At 51.4% G+C, this 24,953-nt stretch overlaps 1 long non-coding RNA gene across 1 annotated transcript; it reads left to right on the top strand.

The window, feature by feature from the left end:
* The first annotated feature begins 1,847 nt into the window (after nt 1-1,847).
* LOC112660511 (uncharacterized) lies at nt 1,848-12,890 on the top strand. The gene is made up of 3 exons (XR_003136990.3): nt 1,848-1,982; nt 2,840-3,051; nt 12,236-12,890. It is a non-coding gene; the product is annotated as an uncharacterized LOC112660511 (long non-coding RNA).
* The last annotated feature ends 12,063 nt before the right edge of the window (nt 12,891-24,953 follow it).

The following is a 24,953-nucleotide window of genomic DNA, read 5'->3' as shown; positions in this document are numbered from 1 at the left end:
ACACACACATGCACACGAGGCCCTCTTCTCCTAAGCCGATGCTCTCTATTCTCCAGAATAGAGAGCTGCTGGGTGCAGGCAGAACAACAATATGGGCTTTGGAGCCTGACAGACCTGGTCCCAGATCTGGCTGTCCCTGATTCCCTGGTGACTCTTCCCTCTTCTGACCTCAGCTTTCCTTCCTGTAGAGTGGATACATCTATCGCTTCTCGGCCTTTTGGCGAAGATCAAGTGTAGAGTGGGTATATGCATCTACCTTGTAGATTGTGGTGAGGATAAAAAAAAAAAAGCCAATTATGCAAGTTGGTTTCTTTTGCCCCTTTTTTTCCATTTTTGTTTTATTGTGGCGAAGTACAATAAATGTACCATCTTAACCATTTTTAGGTGTACAGTTCAGTGATATTCAAGATACTCATAAGTGTGCAGCTCTCACCACCATCCATCTCCAAACCTTTTCATCTCATGAAACTGAAACTCTGTCCCCACTCCCCTCCCCCACAGCCCCTGGCACCCTCCATTTGAATCTTTTTTTTTTTTTTAAGATTTATTTTTAAATAATCTCTACACCCAACGTTGGGCTCACACTCACATCCTTGAGATCAAGAGTTGCTTGCTCCTCCAACGGAGCTGGCCAGGTACCCCTCCATTCGACTTTTTGGCTCTCTGAATCTGACTACCCTGAGTACCCCTCGTAAGTGAGATCACACTGGGGCGCCTGGCCAGCTCCATCAGAGGAGCATGTGACTCTGGATCTCAAGGATATGAGTGCGAGCCCCACACTGGGTGTAGAGATTACTTAAAAAATAAAATCCTTAAAAAAAATAATAAATGGGATCACATGGTATTTGCCTTTCTGTGACTGACTTGTTTCACTCCATGCTATATCCTCAAGGTTCATCCATGTTGTAGCATGTCAGAATTTCTCCCCTTTTTAAGGCTGAATAATATTTCATCGTATGCATGGATCACATTTTGTTTATGCATTCATCTGTTGACAGACATTTGGGTTGCTTCCATGTTTTAGCTATTGTGAATAATACTGCTGCTGTAAACACTGGTATAAAAATATCTCTTTGGGACCCTGCTTTCAATTCTTTTAGGCATACACCCAGAAGTGGAATTGCTCGATCATGTGGTAATTGAATTTTTAATTTGTTGAAGAATTGCCAGCCCAGTAGTTGTACCACTTTACATTTCTACCAATAGTTCCTTTGCCTTTTTTGCCCTCCTCTAGTTCCAACTACCGCTGCCCTGAAGCCTTTCAGGATTTCTCAACATGATGAATTCCACGAGCCCTGACAGTCCTTGGGCTGGACTACCCTAAAGCCCTTGACCCCAGCCTTGGTGAAAGCAGAGACCCCCTCACACACCACCAACTCCGCCCCAGCCTCCAGCTCAGAGTTGGTAGCAGAGCAGGAAGGGCTACCAAACACCACCTATGCACCAAGGGCCCCGCTAGGTACTTCACACGCATCAGCCCCTTCACCCTCATCACCGTGCAGCAGTGTTACCCTGCCCACCGGGAGAGCGAGCCTTGGGAAGTGTCCTGACCTGCCCACGCAGACATTGGTGAGCAACGAGGCTGGGGAAGTGGAAAGAGCCAGCCCGGTGACGAAGGTCCTTGAATACATTTTATCTTGAGGGCAATAGGGAGCCAACGCAGGTTTTAGACAGGGAGGCAACATGATCAGACGTGGGCTGAAGCTGAGCAGTGGTAAGACGCCTAATGCAAGGGCCGTGTTGTCTTAGGCAACATACTGTGGTTCTCTGCACCTCAAGTTCCTCATCAGCAGAACAGGCTTAATCACAGTACAAGCTCCCGGGGAGCCGTGGGAGTTCAGTGAGATCACCAATACATGCAAAGCATTTACTGAGGCCAGCCGGGCACACAGCAAGTGCTCGAGAACCACCGAGAGTTGTGGGAAGTGAGGCATCGCCACTATTTTTATTGCAACTCTCACTGTTTCGGGGCAGCCTCCCAGGTAGGAAGGGGTCTTCAGCCCTCAGGAGCCTTCCCAGCCCGGCTCAGTTCCGGTGGCTTCTGTTGGATGACGTTTCTCTGCTTCCTGGTGGGGAGGGTGGGAATGGCAGCCACGCTTGCAGGTGCCACCTCCCTGCCCACCCCCGCCCTGCCCTCCCCTGCTCCTGCTCTCTCCGCCCCAGGTCTATTTCCAGCAGCGTGGCTGCCTGAGGCCAGCGCCAGGTGTGGGTGGTGAGTCAGAGCCAGGCCTGGTGGCCCCGGGGGCCTAAAGCTGTCACAGCCTCCCTCCCTGGGCCTTTCCCGGCAGCCCTCTGGGCACTTTAATGAGGGGAAGCCTAGACTAGTGCCCAAAGGTCCCTCATGGGTGTTCCAGAGCCCCAGCTAGAAGTGGGGGCAGGGGCCATGCCCGGTTCAGCTCCCCTCCTGCTATACCTAGGTCCAGACTTGGCATGCAGCAGGGGTGCAATAAGTGCTCACTGACTGAGTGAGCCAGCCTTTGCACAAGACTTTGGAGAAACAAGATTTGCTTTTGTGAAGACAGAGCATAGGTTCTAGAGACAGACAGACATAGTCTCTATGACCCTTGGCAGGTGGATTTGCCTCTCTGAGCCTCAGTTTGCTCATCCGTGAAATCGGGATACCATGTGTACCTTGTAAAGGACCTTTGCGAGGTGCAAATGAGGCCGCCTCGGAGAACGGTCTACCGTGCCTAGACTAGATCTGTAATAACATGGGCCGCGTTTTGTTACCCCTGTAACAAGTATATTTGTTGCTCTATCTGCTTCTCCCTGGATGTGAACAACGCCTGGGTGGGGGCTGAGTCTTACTTATTTTTGTTCCCCCCCCCGCCCCCGCCAGGCACCGGGCCGAGCACAGAACCAGTGCCCCACCTGTGTTTGTTGCATGACTGCCTGACTCCAGCCAAGACAAGAGCCAGTGGGACTGGATGGTGGTGACTGTAGGCCGCAGCAGGCCACAGGCCACTGGGGTGCTCACCGTTTCTTCGGCACCCGAAGGCCAAGAGCGTTCGCGGCTTACTTCATCAAAATCTCACAGTGCCGCCTAAGCAGGTACTGTTACGATCCCCATCGTACAGATGGGGAAACTGAAGTTGGGGGGTGTTAAGTCGCTTGCTTATGGTCACATGTTGACCTAGAGGTGTCACTGAGACTGCGTACGGGTCTGCCTGGCCTGATGATGTTCTTAACGGTCCCAGAAGAGGAGGTTGGGAGGCACTGCCAGAGGATTTCCTTGCTGGTCTGAGCTGCCTTGAGGTGGCCTGATCTCGGGTCTCTGAAGGTCTGTCTGCATGTCTGCGTGTCCTCACCAGTACTGAGGACTCTTAGAGATGGGACTGCGACTCCCTCACCCTGGTGACTCCAGGGCTCAGCGGGGGCTGTGGCATACAGCAGGCGCTCCATGGGAGTTTCCTGGGTGAATGCATGGTCTTTGGCCTTCTCTGTTGACTGGGTCCCACACTGTTGAGATGGCACAAACCACTCCACTTGAAGGCACCGAATGTCCGGGCACCAGTCCAACCCAACAGCAGGTGAGGTGACTGCCTCCAGCAAAGCTGGCTTCTTAGCGTCAACACTGTCCTCCACTTCAGTCTCCTTGTCCAGCCCCAGATCCTCTCTCCCTCCCCCTGCCTCCCAGGACTTTGGAGCTCCTCTCCCTGACTCATGCCCCCGCTCTCACGCCTGGCTAAGCAGGGACTGGCTTTCGAAGTCATTGAAGCGGCTCTGTGTCGGGTAGGCTGGGCCTTTTACATAATTTCTTGGATCTCTAAGCCTTTAGTTGCCATGCCCCAGCTTCCACCACAGTGCCAGACACGTAAGAGGTGCTCAATAGATATTTGAGTGACTGTCTTCAGGCTCAATGAATCTGCAGGTCTACTGAGCTCTCTGCTGGTAAAACTTTGGACTGGTGTGTTTGACCTTGGCATTTCTGGGCCTTGGTCTTCCCATCTTTGAAATGGATATGTTTAAAGGAACCAGCCCTGGCCACCCCAGTGTCTACTGCAGCGTGCTGGACGAACAGTGGACATTCCCACGTACAGCCTCCCCCGACTGTGCACACCTAGATTTTGATGAAACCAAAAAGGATTGCAGGGAAAGCCAAGTCCTAACGTGATCTGTGATCATCATGATTGTTGAACTAGCCGCTCACCATGGGCTAAGAGGAGCTCTACAATCCTCAAATCCTCATGCAGGAGCAAGACTGCTTCTGTTCTCTTTGAGGAAGCAGAATGCAGAGCACAGGGTGTGAATGACATCATTACAGGACTCAGTTGTTCATCTCTTGACCTATTTAACAACTATTTATAGGGCAGCTTCTAAATACCTGTCCCTTAGGGACAGGACAAGGAACGAGAGGTTCTTTTGGAGCTTATGCTCTGGTGAGAGACACAGGGAACACAAAAATAAGGATACATAAGAAATGTGAAGATGTTTTATTGTGATGAGTGCTATCAAGGAAGTCAACAGGGTGCTGGGTTAGAGGGGCAAGGGAATGGTGTTACCTTAAAGGGGAGGAGGCCGAAGCAAGCCTCCCCAAAAGCTTTGGGAGCTGCCAACTAGAGGATGAGAAGGTGCTGACCTTGCAAAAAAGCAGAGGGAATAGCATGGCAGGTCGAAAAAACAGTATGTGCAAAAATTGTGAAGAGGAAAGGGATAATTGTGGATGTTTTCTGTATTTTTTTTTTAAAAATCAGGGGCTCCTGGTGGGCTCCATCGGAAGGCCATACAACTCCTGATCTTGGAGTTGTAAGTGTGAGCCCGACGACGGATGTAGAGATGACTTTAAAAAAAAAACACAAAACACTGCAATTCCTTAGTTATTAGTAGTGCCAGATTAATTTCTTCATTCAACAGAAGAGCCCCTACTGTGTAGCCAGCCCTGTGCTAGGCCCTAGGGACAAACAGAGCTGCTTGAAAGGGACATTCTTGTCACACACATCCTGGACCTGGCACCCCATGGAGATGGGCTGGTCTGATGTTTGCGAAGGGCTCCCAGCTTGGATCCTTGGGGAATCCAAATAAACCCCGCAGGTTCTGGCATCCCAGGCCTCCCGGCAGCCAGCAGCTCCAGGCCTGCATAGGAGAGAGGCTTCTGTTTCCTGCCTCTCCCTCCCCCACCCACCTGGGCACAGAGGGTCTTTCATCCATTGTTACTGCTTCCTGCCCATCCATCTCCAGCTGCTGGTCTGAACCCTGCAGATTTACACTGACAAGCGGATGCTTTTACCAAGACCCTCGAGGGGGACAAGGAGGGGAGTGGCCTAGGGCGACGGGGAGGCTGGGGGAGGGGGGGCAGAGCTTTGTGACAAGGAAGAGTTTCCTGCCCCAAAGAGGTGTTAGACCTGAGGGCTGAGACGGAGGGAAGCAAGCCTCTGTCCCCAAAAGCTCCCCCTTGCTGGGAGAGGGAGTGATTAATGACCCCTGACTCAGCAGGGCCCCCCATGCCCCTTGGACTGGGTTTGGGTTCAGCAACATCTTCCCTGGCCTCATTTCTGATGCGCAGAATGAGCACGGGCCTTGGAGTCAGGAGACCTGGGTTTATGGTCCATCTCTGCCAACCCTTCACTGAGACTTAGACAAATTTCTAAGTCTCCTTGGGTCTCAGTTCCCTCATTTGACAGGTGGGTCTAATAATCTACGCCCAGCAGTAATGTGACAACGAATGTGATCTCGTAGGACAGATAGTTGTAAAATGCCATAATATGAAAAACATTTTCTCCCCTGGGTTCTCTTATCCAAAGTAGGAGGTTACAAACTGGATCCTGGTAAGGGAGGCTTGATGGAGCACCTACTGTGTGCCAGCTGCTGTGGCAGTGTTGAAGATAAGGAGCAACAAGACTCAGTTCTTGTTCTCTCGATGGGGACAGACAAGCAAACAGACGTGCATCTCGTGTCTGGTTGAAGCCTTTGAGTGCACCAGCTGACTGTGGCTCTGGAGCCAGCCTGCTTGGTCTGTATCCCAGGTCTGTCATTTCCCTGCTGTGTGGCTGTCGGCAAGTCACTTAACCTCTCTATGCCTCAATTTCCTAAATATGTAAGATGAGGACCAATAATTACGCACCTCCTAACACTGTTGTCAGGATTAAATTATTTGATACTTGTAAAGCACTCAGTATAGCATGTGTTACGTACTATGCCTCAATAAATAAAAGCTACTATTAGTATAGAGTCTGCATTTTGCCCGGAATAACAGGAGTCTGGTGTCTGAGCTGGAACTGCAGTAGCCAAGCCCGCAGGCAGCTGATGCCCAGCAGACACCTGCTTGGGCACCAGGTCTCCATGGCTGGCTATGTCTGTCTGTCCTGGGACAGCGTGGGGTCATGCACCTGCAGTCCAGCCAACTGCCATTTGCATGAAGCTGGAGCCAGTCCCGAACCCTGAGATGCCAGAGCTTCGAGAGGAGAGTGGTAGCCACACGGTCTTACCGGGCTGCGAGATGTGGAACCGTGGCCGTGGGAGCTCGGGGCGCTGAGCCCGCCGCCAGGGCACCAGCTGATCCACCCCGCGCTGTCCCACGGGCTGTCCCCGGGCTGGCCCTGCAGGTGCAGGCCCCTGCCTAGTGGAAGGAGAACCCTCAGCTGGACACCAGTGCCCTCACCCCTGGCTGGGTGGGAGCAAGAAGAGAGGGAGCCTTGAGCCCCAAGAGAGAGGGAGGACCGGGAACAGAATGCACTGGGTGAGAATAAACCACTGGGACCTTCTTCCCCTCGGTATTGTGCAGGATTGGCAAGGGATGAAGACCCTTCGGCCCCATTCTACTCACATACACGTGGTCTCTGGACCGTGTGACTCATTTCAGATCAAAGCTAACTCAGGAAAGAGCAGAACCGCTGACCACCGCTCTCACCCTGGACTGTCAGGAAATGCTGCCCGGGGTTTCTTGTTCAGTCGTGACTAAGGAACCACCAGACCTGATGAGTTGGAAATAATCCTACACCTTAATTAATTAATTAATTAATTAATTTTATTTTTTAATTTATTTTTTATTTTTTTAATCTTTTTTTTTTTAAGATTTCATTTATTTATTCATGAGAGACACAGAGAGAGAGGCTGAGACACAGGCAGAGGGAGAAGCAGGCTCCATGCAGGGAGCCCGATGTGGGACTCGATCCCGGGACTCCAGGATCACGCCCTGGGCCGAAGGCAGGCACTAAACCGCTGAGCCACCCAGGGATCTCCCCACGTTTTTTTTTAAAGACCCATACCTTAATTAAAAAACAAACTATCACTTAAAAAAAAAAAGGTCGTTATTACTGCAGGTGCTGCTGAGTCAACACAGAGTGGGGAGTAGGTGGCCTAAGGGACCTCCAACCTAGCCGGGAGGGAAGTCCAAGAAGATGGGAAGAAGAGCGGAGCCTTAGGTGGTGAATGTGAGCAAACCAGCAACAGGAAGGACCCTCCTGGCAGAGGGCAGGGGAGTGAGCAAAGGTATGCAGGTGAGAGACGGTGCTGGGTGCTCCAGGGGATGCAAGTGAAGATCCAGACGAGGCACAAGAGGCACAAGAGGCAGACTCGGAACTCGGGTCCCGCCAGCCACCCCGTTAAGCTGTTGGGTCACGATCCTGCAGATCACGAGAGGGTTGTAAGCTGTGAAGGGACAGGTTTGGAGTTTTGCCAACCACCTTGGCTGAAGCGTGGAGGATGGATTTGGAGGGCGGGGGACGGTGGGCCTGAGGACAGGGAGATCACGCAGGAGGCTGATGTCGTAGCGCTGTGAGTAGTAAAAGGGAGGAGAGGTTTCCTGCCCCTTGGTGTCATTTTATTTTATTTTATTTTATTTTATTTTATTTTATTTTATTTTTAAGATTTTCTTTATTCATGAGAGAGAGAGAGGCAGAGACACAGGCAGAGAGAAGCAGGCCTCTTGCAGGGAACCTGATGTGGGACTTGATCCCTGCACCCGGGATCACACCCTGAGCCAAAGGCAGACATTCAATCGCTAAGCCACCCAGGTGTTCCTCTCAATGTCGTTTTATTTTTTTATTTTTTAAAAGATTTTATCTATTTATTCATGAGAGACACAGAGAGAGAGAGGCAGAGACACAGGCAAAGAGAGAAGCAGGCTCCCTGCAGGGAACCTGATGCGGGACTGGACCCTGGGAGTCTAGGATCATGCTCTGAGCTGGAGGCAGGCACTCAACTGCTGAGCCACCCAGGTGTCCCTTGGTGTAGTTTTAAAGGCTAAGTGACAGTCATCCTCCTAGAGAGCCCGGTACAGTGCCTGGGACACAGTACGTGCTCACAGCCAGCAGGAAACAGCTAAATGCTGAGGGGTCTGGACTAGGGCTGTGGTGGTAGGGATAGGGTAGGGGGCTGGCTTGAGAAAGATAAATCTGCAGGAACCATTAACTGACCGGATATGGGAGTGAGAGAAGAGGAGTCCGAGACTTCCTTCGATATTTATGAAGTAGCCACCATGTCTGTGAGCCTTCTTTCAGCTGGTGATCTAGCTTCATGCATCCACCAATTTTTGCTGAGCACCTACTACGAGCCAGGCACCTTCCTAGCTGCTGAGGCTATAAAACAAAGCAGAGCTGGTCTCTGGTGCCCTGGAGCTCACTGATCAGACTTCATGAACAATGGAAGGACCAACAGATGGCCTGAGACTGCGGGGGCCTCGGGAGCTGCCTTCCAGCAGCATCCCTGGCAACCTGCAAACTTCTCAAACCTCCCATGCCCCCAACTGGATTGCCACACCTGCCCCTACCGCCCCGCACGTTTCCCCACCTCAGGAAATGACACTGCCACTCACCAGGTGCTCAGGCCAGAAACCTGGGTGTCCCTTCTAGTACCTTCTTCCTCTCCACCCTCTTCCCACCCTCGTTCCAGTCCATCTGCAGCTCCTATGAAGTTTCTTTCCAAAATATACTTTGAGTTCTCTCCCCATCTGAGCCCAGCCCCCCTGGCACTCCTGCTCAATGCCATTTCCACTGCCTGGCTGGTCTCCGTGCTGCTTGACCCTCCCCTTGTTATCCACACAACAGGCAAGAGCAAGCTGCTGCTGCATCTTCTTTTTCTTTTCTTTTCTTTCTTTTCTTTTCTTTTCTTTTCTTTTCTTTTCTTTTCTTTTTTTTTCTTTTCTCTTTTCTTCTTCTTCTTCTTCTTCTTCTTCTTCTTCTTCTTCTTCTTCTTCTTCTTCTTCACTTTTTAAAGTAATCTCTATGCTCAATGTGGGACTCAAACTTACAACCCCGAGATCCAGAGTCACATGCTCTACCTATTGAGCGAGCCAGGAGCCCCAAGTACAAGCTTCTGAAGAGGCAAATCACATCTCCTGATGCCACTGCTGAAAACTTTGCTTCAGTAGCTTCCCGCTGACCTGGAATCAAATCCATAAGCCTGCAGCCCCCAAAGCCAGCAGAGGCCTGCCACCTCCTGCAAGTCCACACCCCGTCCTCCCTGCCCAGCACTTCCAGAACCACCAAGCTGCTTCCTACCTCCAGGGTTCGTACCTGCTGGTATCTCTCCTGGAGATGCCCTCCCGCCATCCTTCTCACTGTCCAGTCCTGGCCGCAGTGCCCCCTCCTTCCGGAGGCCTCCCTGACTATCCCCCAGCCTCCTCATCTCAGCACCGCTTATTTCCCTTGGATCCCTTCTCCCAGTCGGCAGTTACTTTGTCGACTTATGTCATGGTCTCTGGACTTCTTGGACTGGGACCCTTGAAGGCAGCACCCACTGTCTCTTGCTCCTAGGGTTCCTGCAGGCCTGAGGAGCACCTGCCCACCGCCCTACTAACACTGAGTCAGGTCCAGCAATCCCCGCAGCGCCCCCCAACTCCCCTTTGTTCAACAGACAGCACTCTCTTCTCTCCCCAGCCCCAGAGGAATAACTGTGGGTTATCTTGTCATCTATCAATCTCTAATAAACCTGGTTATTTTTAGAACAGGTGAAAGCAACGATCTCACATCTCGGAGAGGATTTTCCACTCACATCTGACTTTCTACTACAATTTGGTTTCCTGTGGTGGTTACGGAGGCTGTCAAGCCAGCAGGCTTTGTTATTCTGGGGCGTAGAGAAGGGCCTACAGAGAAAATCAAGCCTCCCCACACCTCTGCATGGAGTGGAGGGAGAACCAAGGTGCGCAGTGCAATCCCCCAGCGGACAGTGGGAAGCCCAGAGGAAGCCTGGTGCTCTTCACTTGCTGTGTGACACTGGCCTCCTCATGTTCCCTTTCTGAGCCTCAGTTAGTCCTCTTTAAAGGGAGGGATGGGGGGAGGGGGGATCCCTGGGTGGCTCAGTGGTTTGGCGCCTGCCTTTGGCCCAGAGCGCAATCCTGGAGTCCCGGGATCGAGTCCCGCGTCAGGCTGCCAGCATGGAGCCTGCTTGTCCCTCCTCCTGTGTCTCTGCCTCTCTCTCTCTCTCTAAGTCTATTATAAATAAATAAATCTTTAAAAGAAAGAAAGAAAGAAAGAAAGAAAGAAAGAAAGAAAGAGAGAGAGAAAGAGAGAGAGAAAGAGAGAGAGAAAGAAAGAGAGAAAGAAAGAGAGAAAGAAAGAGAGAAAGAAAGAGAGAAAGAAAGAAAGAAAGAAAGAAAGAAAGAAAGAAAGAAAGAAAGAAAGAAAGAAAGAAAGAGAGGGACAGGAGGATTAATTACTAAAGACCTCTGACTGCTAAGAGTTGGAGGGAACCATGAGCCAGTGGGTTTTTTCCGTCCCTGGACATCAGTTAGATGACATCAGTTCTTTCTATGAATGAAATGTACTCAGTGCCTCTAATAGCACAGATGCAAATATATGTAAATTAATACAAATAAAGGACCCCCACCCCCACCCCAAAGCTCCTGTTCATAGAACCGAGGTCAGACCAGACCTGGGGTGGAGGGAGAAACTTAGCTCATGCTTTCACCCTGCTTGGATCTCTCCCCCCACACCCCATTCTGCAGAGAAGAATCTGAGGCCCATGGAAGAAAAGTGATTTGTCCACGGTCATGCTGCAAGACTGACAAAGTGAATTAGCAGCCAGGTCTCTCTATTCTGGCACTTTTCTCACCTGGCCTTCCTGCCATTCAGCCACAAGCCTGGGGCTGGAACCCAGCTCTAAGGGAAGGGAGCTGTATCTTTTGGTCAGCACAAGGTGGACTAGGATAAACTTCCTGAGGAAGTTCAACCAAAATGCTCTGTCTGTGGACCAGGAGAGGTCCTTTTGCTTATGTGATCAGGGTGAGGATGTCCTTTGAGTATCATGTTGAAAATTGGGATTTAAGGAGATTATTCCATAGAGGGGACAGTGTATGCCAAGGAGAGATGCAGACAACAGGAAAGCACTGCCATGCTCAGGTGTCCCTGCTTATGAAGACAACTTGGAGACAAGCCCTCACAGAAAAATTCTGGAACCTCCCCTGCCTGTAGGATAGTGCACATCTAGGGAAAGAGTGAAGAATAAGCCTCAATAGCTACCTGGGGACCAACATGCCCAAGGCCAGAAATGGTAAGCTAAGGAATCCAGACTTTTTTCTGAGAGCGATAGGGAGCCATTGAAGGTTTTAGAGCAATGAGAGACGTCATTGAATTCATGTTTAGGATGAGAGAAATTAGTTTGAAGACTGGAGCAATAGTCTCAGTGGTAAAAGGAAAGACCTGAACCAGGTCAGGGAAACAAGGGTAATGCATGGACATTTGTCTGAATGGAATAGTCTGAGCTTGTTTGGGTAGGGAAGCAAGCGAGAGGACTGGGAACAGTGGGTTTGCTTCACCCGGAGAGGAAGGGAGCTGAGGCCTCTCCTCTCCATCCTTCTCATGACTGGCTATTTCCCCAAGCTGGTGCCCAGGAAGGCGGAGAAGGGGGTGCCCAGGTCAGTGGAACAGCTGCCTGCCAGGAATCTGGGACAGGGGGCAGCTTGACTGTTCTCTGGGGACTTTTAGTCTATTTCTCTAAATCATTAAGGACAGACCTGAGAGCCCTAGAGGACCACAAGCCAAGTATTTCTCAAACATTTATTTAGGACTCACTAGGGCAAAGTATTAGTGTGGGGGACAGATATGCTGAAACCAGATCTTCTGAATCTCAAACTGTGACATGAGTGGTACATAGGGTTTTTTTCGGGTGTGAGATTTATCTATATGACAAGCACTTTAATGACATCTGTTATGGGTGGAATTATGTCCCCCCAAAAGATAAGTTGAGGTCCTGACTCCCAGGACCTCAGGATGGGACCTTATTTGGGAATAAGGTTGTTGCAGATATAATTAGTTAGGATGAGGTCATATTGGAGCAGAGTTGTCCTTTTGTCCAATAGGACCGCTGTCCTTCTAAGAAGAGAGCTGCAGCAAGGGGAATACCATTGTTGACAGAGGCAGAGACGGGAGTGACGCTGCTGAAGACCAAGAGGTGCCAAGGATCGATGCCTACCGCGAGAAGCTAGGTAGAGGCAAGAAAGGACTCTACCCAGAGTCTTAGACAACATGACCCCGATGACAGCTTGTTTTCAATCCTCTAACCTCCAGAAGAGAGAGAGAGAAAGTATCTGTTACCTTCACCCTGGCTTTGTGGTGCCTTGTTACAGTAGCCCTAGGAAACCAATAACACATTGAAGAAAAATCACATTTAACTTTTGTCCATTGCCCACACTGATCACTTTAAAGGGGGTACCTTTTCTAGGACAGACAAAACTTGTTCAAAACTTGTCCACAGCTCCCCAGTGCCTGGGTGATGCTTGGGGGGAACTCCTTGCCTGGGGCCTGAATGCTCCCCAGCACTTTGCCCTCTGCTATCGGAGCCAATACACCATCTCCTTGGGGGGACCCTCCCTCTTACTACCCCCAACACCTGTTCCCTCATCCTTTTCTTTGGGGTGAAGAACAGCTGCCTGGTTTTGAATCCTGGCTCCCCCATTTCCTAGAGTCTAGCAGTGACACCTTGGTTAAATTTTTATCCCAATGCCTCAATCTTCTCACCTGTAAAATAGGAATGACAGCTGCCCCTATCTCACAGAGTTGAGGATGGAAAGGAAGAGCAGTTACTCTTGCCTCCCTTACGCATGGTGTACCGTCTTCCAGGAGGCCTCTCTGCCCGCTGCCCCCACCCCGGTCACTGGATTGTGTCTCCCAGGTATTGTACCTGTCTCATCATATCTCTGTCTCCATCAGATATGCACTGCTCCAGGAAGGGACCACCCTGCATCCCTGCCTCTGAGCACACAGCAGGTGCTCAATAAATGCTTGTTGAATGAACTATTGAGCAGAGAATTGACAAAGGACATCTGGGAGGTAGAGCGTGGGGACAGCTTTCATAATACAGTCTGCCCGTCTGCCTAGAAGTGAAAGTTGCACTACTAGTTCTGAGAGCATGAGAAAGAAAGTGAGAACTAGAGAGGAAAAAAAAGGCAGAGGGCAGGGGGCTGAACCTGCACCCTGCTCCAGCACCCCGATCTTGCCCCCCAGCCCCAGCACATCCTGCCCCCCCCCCCCGTGGTGCCCCTCCAAATGCTGTCACCCACGCACACCTACCCCATCCCCAACCAGCAGCTTCCTCTGACACACATTTTCCATTGCTGGGCGGGGTAGAGCAGGTTCCAGGTGAAAACAATCTCGGGGGGGTTCCTTCTCAGGGTCCTTCCCCCCGTCCCTGTCCCTGCTGAACTGTTCACAGCCCCTGATGTCCACGGCAAGTGTCAGTCTGGGGCCAGAACATTCAAGGCTATGTGAGGTGTCACCTGGTGGCTCGGATCAGGTACAGGGCAGGGGGGGTCAGGATGCTGGCTCCGCTGCGTTTGAGCTGTGTGACTCTGGGCAAACCCCTTCCCCTCTCTGAGCCACCTCTTCTGTAAAAGGGAATAGTAATGCCAGTCATCTGGGACTGTTGTGGGAATTACATGGGACGATGGATAGAGCATGAGTAAGCTCTACCAATCTGATTGTTTGTGGGAACAGGGCTGGAGTGCAGTGGCAACAGGGAAGGTCCCCTGCTTCAGGCCCGGCACCATGCCAGGCACTGAGAGGTTGCAAGTGTTTGGTTGCTGAGTATGGGGGAGTGGGGCCTAGAGCCTAGTGGCAAGAACACAGCATGGGAGTTAGAGACCTGAGCTTGCAGCCTCACCCTTGGCTCTGTGATTTGGCATGTCTTTTTTCCTCTTGAAGCCTCAGTTTCTCTGACTCAAAACAGCAGGACTAACCCCAATGCTCTCCAGGTCGAAATCTCAGACCTTGTGCTGTGCTAAGTGAAGGAAGGCCAAGGAAGGCTGGTGTGGTCTTCTGAGTGTCACCATTTCTTTTTTCTCTTTCCCTCCCTTCCATCCTTCCTTCCCTCCCTTCTTTCTTTTTAGTATTTTATTTATTTATTTATTCATGAGAGACACAAAGAGAGAGGGAGGCAGAGACACAGGCAGAGGGAGAAGCAGGCTCCATGCAGGGAGCCTGATGTGGGACTCGATCCCTAGTCTCCAGGATCAGGCCCTGGGCTAAAGGCGGCGCTAAACAGCTGAGCCACCCAGGCTGCCCTCTTTCTTTCTTCTTTCTTTCCTTCTTTCTTTCTTTCTTTCTTTCTTTCTTTCTTTCTTTCTTTCTTTCTTTCTTTCTTTCTTCCTTTCTTTCTTTCTTTCTTCTTTCTTAATTTAAGTAAACTCTACACTCAACCTGGGCCTCAAACTTACAACCTGAGACCAAGAGTCAAATGCTCCACTGATTGAGCCAGCTAGGTACTCCTGAGTTGTCACCATTTTTTTTTTAAGATTTTATTTATTTATTAATGAGAGACACACAGAGAGAGAGGCAGAGACATAGAGGGAGAAGCAGGCTCCTTGCAGGGAACCTGATGTGGGACTCGATCCCTGGACCCTGGATCACACCCTGAGCAGAAGGCAGATGCTCAACCACTGAGCCACCCAGGCGTCCCGAGTTGTCACCATTTTTAAGCCACTCTGGAAACCCTGGGCTAAGATCCTGGTAGGGGGCTAGTCTTCCTTCATTTCCTCCCACCAGCTTCTTTTGCAGGTTCTATTGTGTCACTGGCCAGCCCACATCACTGGCCAACTCATCAGCCAGGCTGCCTTCTTCTGGCTTCACAGCCCCTGTTCTTCTTTCAAGACCAGCTCGGGTGTTCTTTCCTCGGGAAGCCTTCCCTGACACTCTGGGACACCTGGGCAGCTTCTGCTTGGAGCTCCCACTGTACCTCCTAGAACCCTCCATCACCACACTGACCTCCCTCGCTTAGACAAAGTATCTGTCTATCTCACTGGATTTGAAGGAAGATCTGAGACTTTCTTACCCATTGGTGCGCACTGAGTGTCCAGCATAGGACCGGGTAGATGACAGGATGGGGGGGAAATGAGTGAGTGGAGGAAAGAATGAGGGAATCAAGAGATGGATGCTGGAGGAGTGGACAGGTGGACAGGGTATGGATGGCTGGTAGGATGGACGGATGATTCTATAGGCAGGTGGACAATTGATGAAAGAGGTAAGTGAATACTTAGCTACTGATCATGATTTTCAGTATCACGCACATCCTTGCAGGCACCAGACACATACTTGGACTTGCCAGGGCCCAGGGCACTCCCCTACCTTCCAGCCATTATACCAGGGCTCTGGTTCCTCCTCCAAAGCATGGACATGGGTCTAAGTATCCTCCTGGGACTCTCAGCACATGAGAGCCAGGGTAAGCTGCCCATTAGCACCTCCCAACCAGTGCGGCCTGTTCACAGCTCCCCACAAAGGAGAATTTTACAATTTACCATCAGTCACTGGTTCTCTTTGGCCACCCTATCCTCAGGCCATCTCAGGGACCCTAGACGAACAGGAGTCAGAATCCATTTTGAGGGCTCGTTGCCTTCCCCTAATCTGCCCCATAGAATCAACTAATGTAGAAACATTACAGGATTGGAGGTCAGAGGACCTCAGTTGAAGATTTAACTTCTCAGCCCTCATCAGCTGCTTCACTCTAGGGAGTAGGGATTGGCTAAGAGGCAGAGCAGGGCAGCAGGCAGAGACAGGCTTTGGAGCTACAGAGATGTGGGTTCAAAACATGCCCCATCAGGGAGTGTGACCTCGGGCAAGTGATCTAACTCTTGAGTCTCTGTCTCCTCATCTGTAAAGTGGGAGAAACAGCACCATTTGGCTCGCAGATCTGTTGTGATCTGTTGTGAAAATCAACAGACCTTGATCAATGCTGCTCAGTGAGATGCTGCTCAAAGCCAGCCACCTGCAGCTCCTGAGCCCTTGAAATGGGGCCCGGCTGAATGGAGATGTGCCCTAAGGTGTCAAATACACACCGGATTTTGAAGACTTGGGGAAAAAAATGTAAAAATCCTTAAGAATTTTTAGCTCACTTTTAATTGATGATATTACACATTGATAATATTTTGAAATATTGGGTTAAACAAAATATATTACTAACAATCTTTTATTGCGTTACTCAAAAGTCCCTCTGCTACGCAGGCTTCCCAAGCCTCCCCCAGAGTGTGACGGTTTCTCCTCTGCTGTGCCTCAGGGTTTGTACATGCTCCTGTAATGGCTTTTAGCAAATATTGTGGTTGTCTGTTTAGGTGTCTGTCTCCCCAACTAGTCCATGAGCTCCTTGGGGTCAGGAGCTCTATCTTGGTCATTTCTGTCCCCAGCTCCCTGTACAGAGCCTGGCAAGCAACAGATACTCTGCAAATGTTAACCAAGTGGGTAAATATGTGTATGTGAAAGCAGTGTGAACTTTCATCATTCTACCCTACCTGGAGTCCTTGATGAATTCAACAGGCTACATGTCACGCCAAAACCATGATCGGAGCCTTGGCAGGAAACAGATGGTGCGCTCAAGTTGAGTAGTTTGAAGAGACTGTAATCAAGAGACTATTAACAAATCATGGTCAGGATTCAGGGAAACCAGGCGGGATGGTGCGGTATCCTAGGGCTGGCAACACTGGGAAGCTGTTACCACCTATCGCCTGAAGGATGGAGAGAGAGAAGTTACCCAGACCTGGGGTCAGAGATTTGCATGGGGCTGCCTGACAGGAGCCAGAGCCCTTGGGAGAGGGACATGGCCAAGCCATGGCAACCCTGCGAGAAGGGACTGGGGAAATTACTATACACCCTCTGCCCTCCTGCCCCACCCGACCAGAAGCCAAAGGGCAAAGGAGGCCATTGACGTCACCCACAGAATTCACCTATCAGGGCACAGAACAGGATGGAGAAGGGCAGAGAGGGGTCCTAGGGGGGAAATAGAGAAACCCAGTGCTGTAGAGAACGTTACACCCCCAGGATCTTTCAGGGCCTCTGGACATCCTTATAAAGTGCAAAAAAATGGTCACAGCCAACCACAATCTTTAGGTAAACAACTACAGTATGTCAGGTGCTGTGCTAATCCGAGTTCAGGCTCAGAAAGTCCAAGTAATTTGCCCAAGGGCACACAACAGGAAGTGGCACAGCCAGGAATGGGACACAGATTGGCCTGGGGCCTCAGGTTCTTATCACCTCTTCTCAGCTACGTGGCAGGCACGTAGCTACATTTGAGCCCTTTGTCTACATTACCTCTAATCCATCAAAACTCTGCAAGGTCGTGTCCTTTATCTCAGAGAGGTTGAGCAATCTCTCCAGGGCCACACAGCTCCTGGGGGATGGGATGGACTCAGAGAAGTAGGGTTGGTGACATTGCCATTAATTAAGGCAGGTGACTCGCTGATTGCATGGTGGCAGCCTCAGGGATTTATTTAGCCCCAACGGGTGGAGCCACCTCTCACCAGGTGCCTCCTGGAGTCACTCCCCAGCTGCAACCACAGGATTTAGATTTTCAGAGCTGGGCAGGGCCCTCCGCATCCTCTAGGCTGGCTCTCGCCTGTGACTCTGAAACTAATAATTGCGGGAGTGACAGCCATGGACTTCCAGAGCCCCTGGTATGTTCTCCCCCCCAACCCCGTGTGTTCATTCGATGTTTTTCTCTGCATGGTCACTAACTCTGACCATGACTCTCCCTTAGGACCATATAGGGTCTTGTAGGCAGGCATCACAGGCTGCTCAGCTTGCAGATCAAGAACTGAGTCCGAGAAGGAGATGGCTTGTCCATGGTGACACAGCAAAGCTGACCCTGTGCAGCCCGAGGGCCGTGCATGCAGCTAAGAGCACTGGTTTTGCTGGGATCAATCTGGCTCAGCACTGGATGTAGTGACCCGGGGCTGGTCACTTTTCTGTGTCTTCTGTTCCTCATTTGTAAAATAGGGACGGCCGTATCTCCTTCATGTGGTGTGAGAAGGATAGAATGAGTGATTGTACAAAAAGCTCTTACAACAGAGACTAGAACATACCCGGCGTTATCATTCTACCTCCCATTCCACTGAACTCTCTCACCACATCCGGGGAGGCTCTTAAAATTGTGCTCCTGGGTGACCCTGGCTTTAGTGACCGATTGAGTAGCTGCCACCCGGCCGTGCACTGAGTGTTACATGCTCATGCTTTCCTCCTCCAGCCCTCACTGTACCCCCAGCCCCACTTTGCAGGCAAGGAAACTGAGGCTCAGAGACATATAATGACCTGCCTAGGCCTTCACACCTCAGAAATCACAGCCAGGACGACCACACCCAAGTCGAAGCCGATAACCACCCTCTGCCAAGTGCAGGAAACCCAGATTGTTATGATTATTGGTATTGTTGTCCAAAACAATCCTCTAGACAGTGACAATGCAGCAATCATGGAGGGTGCTTATTTCCATTGGCTCCACGATCATTCCCCCCCCCTCCACCCCTGCGGAGGGGGCCTGGAGCTTTAAGAAGAAGCTCCTCGAGGCAGGATGAACAAACAAGCAGTGAAAAGCTCGCAGCTGGGCCCCAGGTGCTGGGAGAGAGAGTGGGGCAGGAAGCGGGCAGGCCATTTCTTTCTTTCCTCTTCTTTCTTATTTGTTTGAGAAGCAACTTGACTTTCTAAATCGGTCATTGTCACCCGTTGGCCCCCGCCCCACCTGGGCCAGGGCCTCTGGTGCAGGGGCTCAAGAGGAAGCTCTAGAAGGCAGGAGGGACACGGGTCCTAGGTAGAGCAGAGCCCAGGCCCTAGGTGGACCTGGGGGGCCTCTTCCCTGCAGGGACTCCCTGCAAGTGGCCAGTGCCTGCCTGCCGGTGTGACCTAAGTCTTCCAGGTCCAGCTGCCAGGGGCCCCTCCTAAAAAGGGACGTATCAAGGCATGGCTCTGGCATCAGATCTGCTATGGCTTCCAAGCTCTGTGATCTCCCCTCTCTGAACCTCCGTTTTCTCACCTGTAAAATGGGTAGGGTTGCTGTGACAATGAAACAGAATTAAATAACGTGGCCAATGTAACCCTTGTAGCACATTTACTATCATTTGCATATTGACTGGAGGTTCACTTGAGAAGCCAGTAGCTATTGGGCATTGACTATGTGCCCATCGCTTTTAAAGCATCCTACACCTATTACTGCATCTAATCAGCATGATAACTCTCTTTCCACTTAACCGATGAGAAAACTGAGGCACAAGAGAGGCCAAGTGTGTTGCACACGCAGGAGTGGGTCTACATCCTGCAGGATGTTAGTATAGTCTATACCATACTGGGGAACCCCTTGAAGAAAAATAATATGAAATTATGAATACAAAATGACGGGCAAGGCCATGCAAGTGAGCCACCTGAGGCTTAAACTTCTTGAGCCTGACCTTTATTTTTTTTTAATTAAAAAAAAAAAAGATTTTACTTATTTATTCATGAGAGACATAGAGAGGCAGACACAGGCAGAGGGAGAAACAGGCTCCCTGCGGGGAGCCTGATGTGGGACTCAATCCCAGGACCCCGGGATCACACCCTGGGCCAAAGGCAGCAGCTCAACCACTGAGCCCCGCAGGTGGCCCTGAGCCTGACCTTTAATCTCCCCCTAAGCTTTAGACTGCACAGCGAGCCCGTGGCACAGCCCAGGTGGCCAGCTCCAGGACACACATGTGCCATAAAAGCACTATTAATGATAGGTGAGACAAAACGTGGCTACCAAATGCCACCCAGGGTGCCAGCAAATAAGAGGCGAGGCTTCCACTGCGCTTGCTGTGTGCCACATATAATTTAACCCTCCACCAACCCGATGAGGCGGGCAACATTATCAACAGGCCCATTTTACAGACCAGGAAATTGAGGCTCAGAGAAGACCCAGGGCTTGCCCGAGGGTACAGCATTAAGAAGCAGCAGAACAAGACTCGCACCAGGCAGCCTGACTTCAAGGACTCTTCGTTGAGCCACTATAAGAACTGTTACCGCCCTGGTCACTGGGGATCGGCGCCTCCAGCTGCAGGTCCTCTTATCCCTTATCTGACAGCAACTCGGGGTGTGGACGAGACACCCCGGTTTTGGAGTTGTTGTTTCCCAGACTTGTGACATCTCTAGCCTCAGTTCTCTCTTCTGTAAGATAGGATTGGATCCTTTATAGGGTGTTAGAGTCTGGACGGATTATTACTTTACATGTCTTGTAATGCACTATCAGTGAACCATGTATTATCGCTGGATGTTTCTAGACATTATGGCTGCCCTGGATCATACCTCCCAGGGTCGTTCAGAGGACCAGAGGTGAAGACAGATGAAATGCCTGGTCCATACTAAATGATCAGCACCGGCAGAGATCGCCGGCATGGAGGCAGAGGAGAGGAGATTTTGGAATAAAGAGCACAGGACCAGGTGTCAGGCAACGTGCATTCTTGATGGATCTCTACCACCAGCTGGTTGTGTGGCCTTGGACAAGTCACTTCCCTCTTTCTGGGCTCAGTTTCTCTATTTGCAAGTTATATGCAGTGTCCCCCAGTGCATGAATGACATTGTCTCTAAGGGCTTTAACAGATTGGATTTCTGTGTAAGAGCACAGGACTCCCTTTGAGGGCCCCCTGAGGGCTGCTCCTGTGGAGGCTCCCCACTTCCCTGGGGGTGGCGGAGGGGTTCTTCATGGCTATCCTTGAGACAGAGAGGACAGCTGGCAATGAACTCTCACATCTCATCTGCTCCAACAGAACTACGGTGTTGTGGCTCAGCGTGGGGGCCCTGCAGCCAGATGGCCTTGATCTAATAATCTGCTTCCTCATCTGTGAAACGAGGATGAAGATAACAGCCTTTCTTATCCCCATTTTACAGATAAGGAGAGTTAGGTTCCAGGAGGCACCAGACTTGCTGGAGGTCACAGGTCCCATCTTTGGAATCCTGGAGTCCTCACCCCATCCCAAATGGCCGGATCACACTTTCCCTCTGCCTGCCATCCTCTCTTCTCTCCTTCACCTGCTAAACTCCACCAGGGGGAGATCAGGCCCCTGGGCCAGCCCCGGTGCCCCCACTGACAAGCATGGTGACTCTGAGCAAGCCGCCTACCCTCTCTGGGCCCCCATTCCCTCATCCATGTAAGGGGGACAACAGTCCCTACCTCATATGCGTGGCACACCCAGTACCTGACCCACTGTGGGCACACATGAAAGGTCAGCTGTTTTTGTCTTCACCCAGCTCAAATTCTGACTTCTTAGGGGGCTGCCTGGGTACCCCCAGAGGACCGAGTTTCTCTGGGCTCCATAGCCCAGTCAGTCCCTATGGCACTTATCACTTTAGGTCATCACTATCAGCCATCGCATCTCTATCCTGCACTACCTCAGGCTCTTGTGTTCTAGCCTTCTTGACATTTGCCATGTCTGGCACAGGGACTATTATACAGCAGGTGCTCAATTAAGGACTGTTGAAGGAATGAGTGAATGAATGATACCCCAGTGGTGCTGAATTTATTGGCTGTATTTTCCGTCCTATCAGGACAGCAGGAATCCATGTGCTATTACTTCTACTATTTCTTCCACCAGCACTACACATAGCTCGCATTTATTGAGCACTTACTACGTGCCAGATCCTGAGATAAGCATTTTCCAGAGCCATCTGACTCACACCTCGCAGTCACCCTCTGGGGTGGGTGTTCTGTTGGAATCATCATTTCACAGCTAAGGAAACAGGTTCTGCTGGAGGAGGAGGGAGCACCTATATTGGCTGAACTAGGGCCCACGGCCCTTCCACCCCGGTGAGGGTGGGTGGGTGGAGCCCAGAACAGTAGGAGCCTGTCACCCCTTCCAGAATTTGCCTCTGTTCCCTCCTTGCAGGACTTCTCTCCTCTCTGGAGCTCTCTCATACTCCTTGGTCCCCTTCTCAAGTTCTGTCCAACTCTTAGATGTTGGTGTCCTCAGTTCTGCCCTCAAGCCTTGGACTGAACCTTGGTACAGCAAGTAGGGCCTTTCCTTCTGAAGTGTGAGCTGACAAAATGTGAACATGTGGGCATCTTTCCTGGGACTGGAGGAGTCCTGTCTGCCATGGGAGAGAAGGAGGCCCATTCATTTTTTTTTAAAGATTTTATTTATTTATTCATGAGAGACACAGAGAAAGAGAGAGACAGAGACACAGGCAGAGGGAGAAGCAGGCTCGATGTAGGAAGTCTGATGTGGGACTTGATCCCGGGTCTCTAGGATCGCACCCCAGGCTGACTGCGGCGCTAAACCGCTAAGCTACTGGGGCTGCCCAGGAGGCCTTTTCTTTCTTTAAGAAAAGACAGGCAGAAACCAGCAGAATTGACTGAGGGGCTGGTGGGGAGACAACACAGACATTATTAGGAACCCTGGATCCAGCAGTGCCTGAAGCTGACACACTCAGAAAACTCCAAGGTAAAGGAGCCATTACATTCTCAATGTGTCCGTTAGCTTTTAAATCCTCCCCCCTCCCCCTCACCTGGTTTGAATTGTTTGGATCACTTAAAACCAAAGATTCCTAATCCGATATTCTCTTCTCTCTCTGTCTGTCTGTCTGTCTGTCTGTCTCTCTCTCTAGGTTCCCGTGGATGATGCTGGATCTCATCTACTCCCACATCTGGGGGGGCTGGCACAGAAGGCTCTTGAACAAATGGATGTCTGACAGGTACCCAGAAGGTGACCTTCCCCGACTCCTTTCCTGGGTTCCAGAGACAGCAAATCCAGTTGTCCTTACCTTCTCTCCCTCAAACTGTTCTGCCATAAACACTGCTGTTCTGTTGTAGAAAGTTCCCTCCTGTCTGTCCCCTTCTCCTGCCCCTTGCCATTATCTTGGTTCACGCCACCTTCAACTCACTGCAACAACTTCAATCTGTCTTCTCTTTCCTCTTCCTTTCATCCACTCTCCATACCTATTACCACAGCGATCTCTCTGGAACCCACACCTGACCGCATGGCTCTCCTGCTCCGAACACTGCAAGGCTCCCAATTAACTTCAGGACAAAGTCAAGCTCCCTATGGTGGCACTGGAAGCCCAGCCCAATTATCTTCATCCTGCACCCCTCTCTTCTGCCCACCCTGCATTTCAGACATATTTCATGCCCTTCCCCTGAACCCACTACATTCTTTCTTTTCCCAGACTTTTCTCCCTGAATGGTCTCTGCTTGGAATGTGCCTCCCCTTCTCCCCACATGAACCACAACCATTCCTCAGAGTCTTCTCAAGACTGACTCCTCTGAGAAGTCCTCCTCCCTGTGTCCCCTACCCCACTCCCCCCACCCTCAGAGCTCCCAGGACACCTTTGCCTCTTGGCTAACTGGACCATGGACTGCCTGAGGGTAGGATCTCCCTCTGCACCCTTGTGCCCATGAGGCAGGATGGGGTGTGCTCTGCCAGAGAAGGTGAATTTCCAAGTGGCCCTTCTCATGGGAATCCTTGGAAACTTACTGGTTAAATCTAGTTTGCTTCTTGATTAATCCTCCACCCTTCAGGACAAAGAGGTACCTGGGGAAAAAAATATCATAATTTCAGTTCTTTGCATGTGGACAGTACTTTAGAGCTTACAAAGTGTTTCTGGGTTTCTCATTCGATCTTTCCATCTCTACGGATTGTCAGGGAAGGTGTTCTCAACCCCATTTCACAAGTGGAACTTGCTTCAGTTAAAGATGGAACCAGTCTCCAGTCTTGGGGGAGCCCCTGACTCTCAGACTATCAGACTTTTTTTTTTTCTTAAGATTTTATTTATCTATTCTTGAGAGAGAGAGAGAGACAGAGACAGAGAGAGGCAGAGACACAGGCAGAGGGAGAAGCAGGCTCCATGCGGGGAGCCCGACGTGGGACTGGATCCCGGGACTCCAGGATCACGCCCTGAGCTGAAGGCGGCGCTAAAGCGCTGAGCCACCCGGGCTGCCCCCATCAGACTTCCCTGATCCAAGCCCTCCCCAACCTCCCCATTTCCCAGATGGGGCCCGGGAAGCACAGAAGGCCAGCAGCATCCCTGGATAAGAGGAGAGAACGCGGCTTCGGGATGGGATGGGGCCAAGAGCAACGTTAATGACCCCAAGGACAGCTACCGCCCTGATGGTGCACGAGCATTCTAGGGCACTTCGCTACCATTACTGGCTCACCAGGAAGGGTCAATCATTCTCACTTTTCAAATGAGGAAACTGAGGCACAGAGAATGCGAGAGACTCTCGCCTCTCTTAGGGTCTTCCCGATGCCTGGGTATTGATTGGTCCCGCACCTACTTTCCCATCTCTTTCCAGGTCTCCGCGGTCCAGCGCCGGGAGGGCACCCGGCCTCCCCCCTCCCCCGACTCCCCCAGCGAGGGGAGCAGGGGGCGCAGCGCGGGAGGGGCGCGGGGCGGCGGGGCCGCAGTGCGCGTGCGCGCCACCTCCCCGCCACCTCCCGGCTCCCCGGTCCCCGGTCCCCCGCGGAGCGCGACAGGTGCGCGTCGGGGCCGCGGCGGCTGTGCCCGCGTGGGCGCGGGCGAGGGACCCGGGCGGGCGGCGCCCCACGCCCCTCCTCCCTCCCTCCCGCCCTTTCTCCCGTGGCTGGTGGCAGGTGAGTGGGTGTCGAGGAACCGCCAGGCAGCGGAGAAAACAGGACGCCGCAGAAATCAGATTACTCACCTGCAGCTGCGACTACCCAGCGCTAATAAAAGCTGAGCTTCCTGTTGTTTCTTTATTACCACCCTCTGCCTCCCCCAGCCCGGCCCAGCTCCCAGCTGCAGCCAGGGCCCTAACTGATGGCCAGAAACCAGCGCCGTCAGGGGCCGGGACCACTCTGCTGCCCGAAATTC

Source organism: Canis lupus, chromosome 2 (genome assembly GCF_003254725.2).
Source record: "Canis lupus dingo isolate Sandy chromosome 2, ASM325472v2, whole genome shotgun sequence".
Taxonomy (NCBI): Eukaryota; Metazoa; Chordata; class Mammalia; order Carnivora; family Canidae; genus Canis; species Canis lupus.
This window is presented reverse-complemented; position numbering and strand designations above follow the sequence as displayed.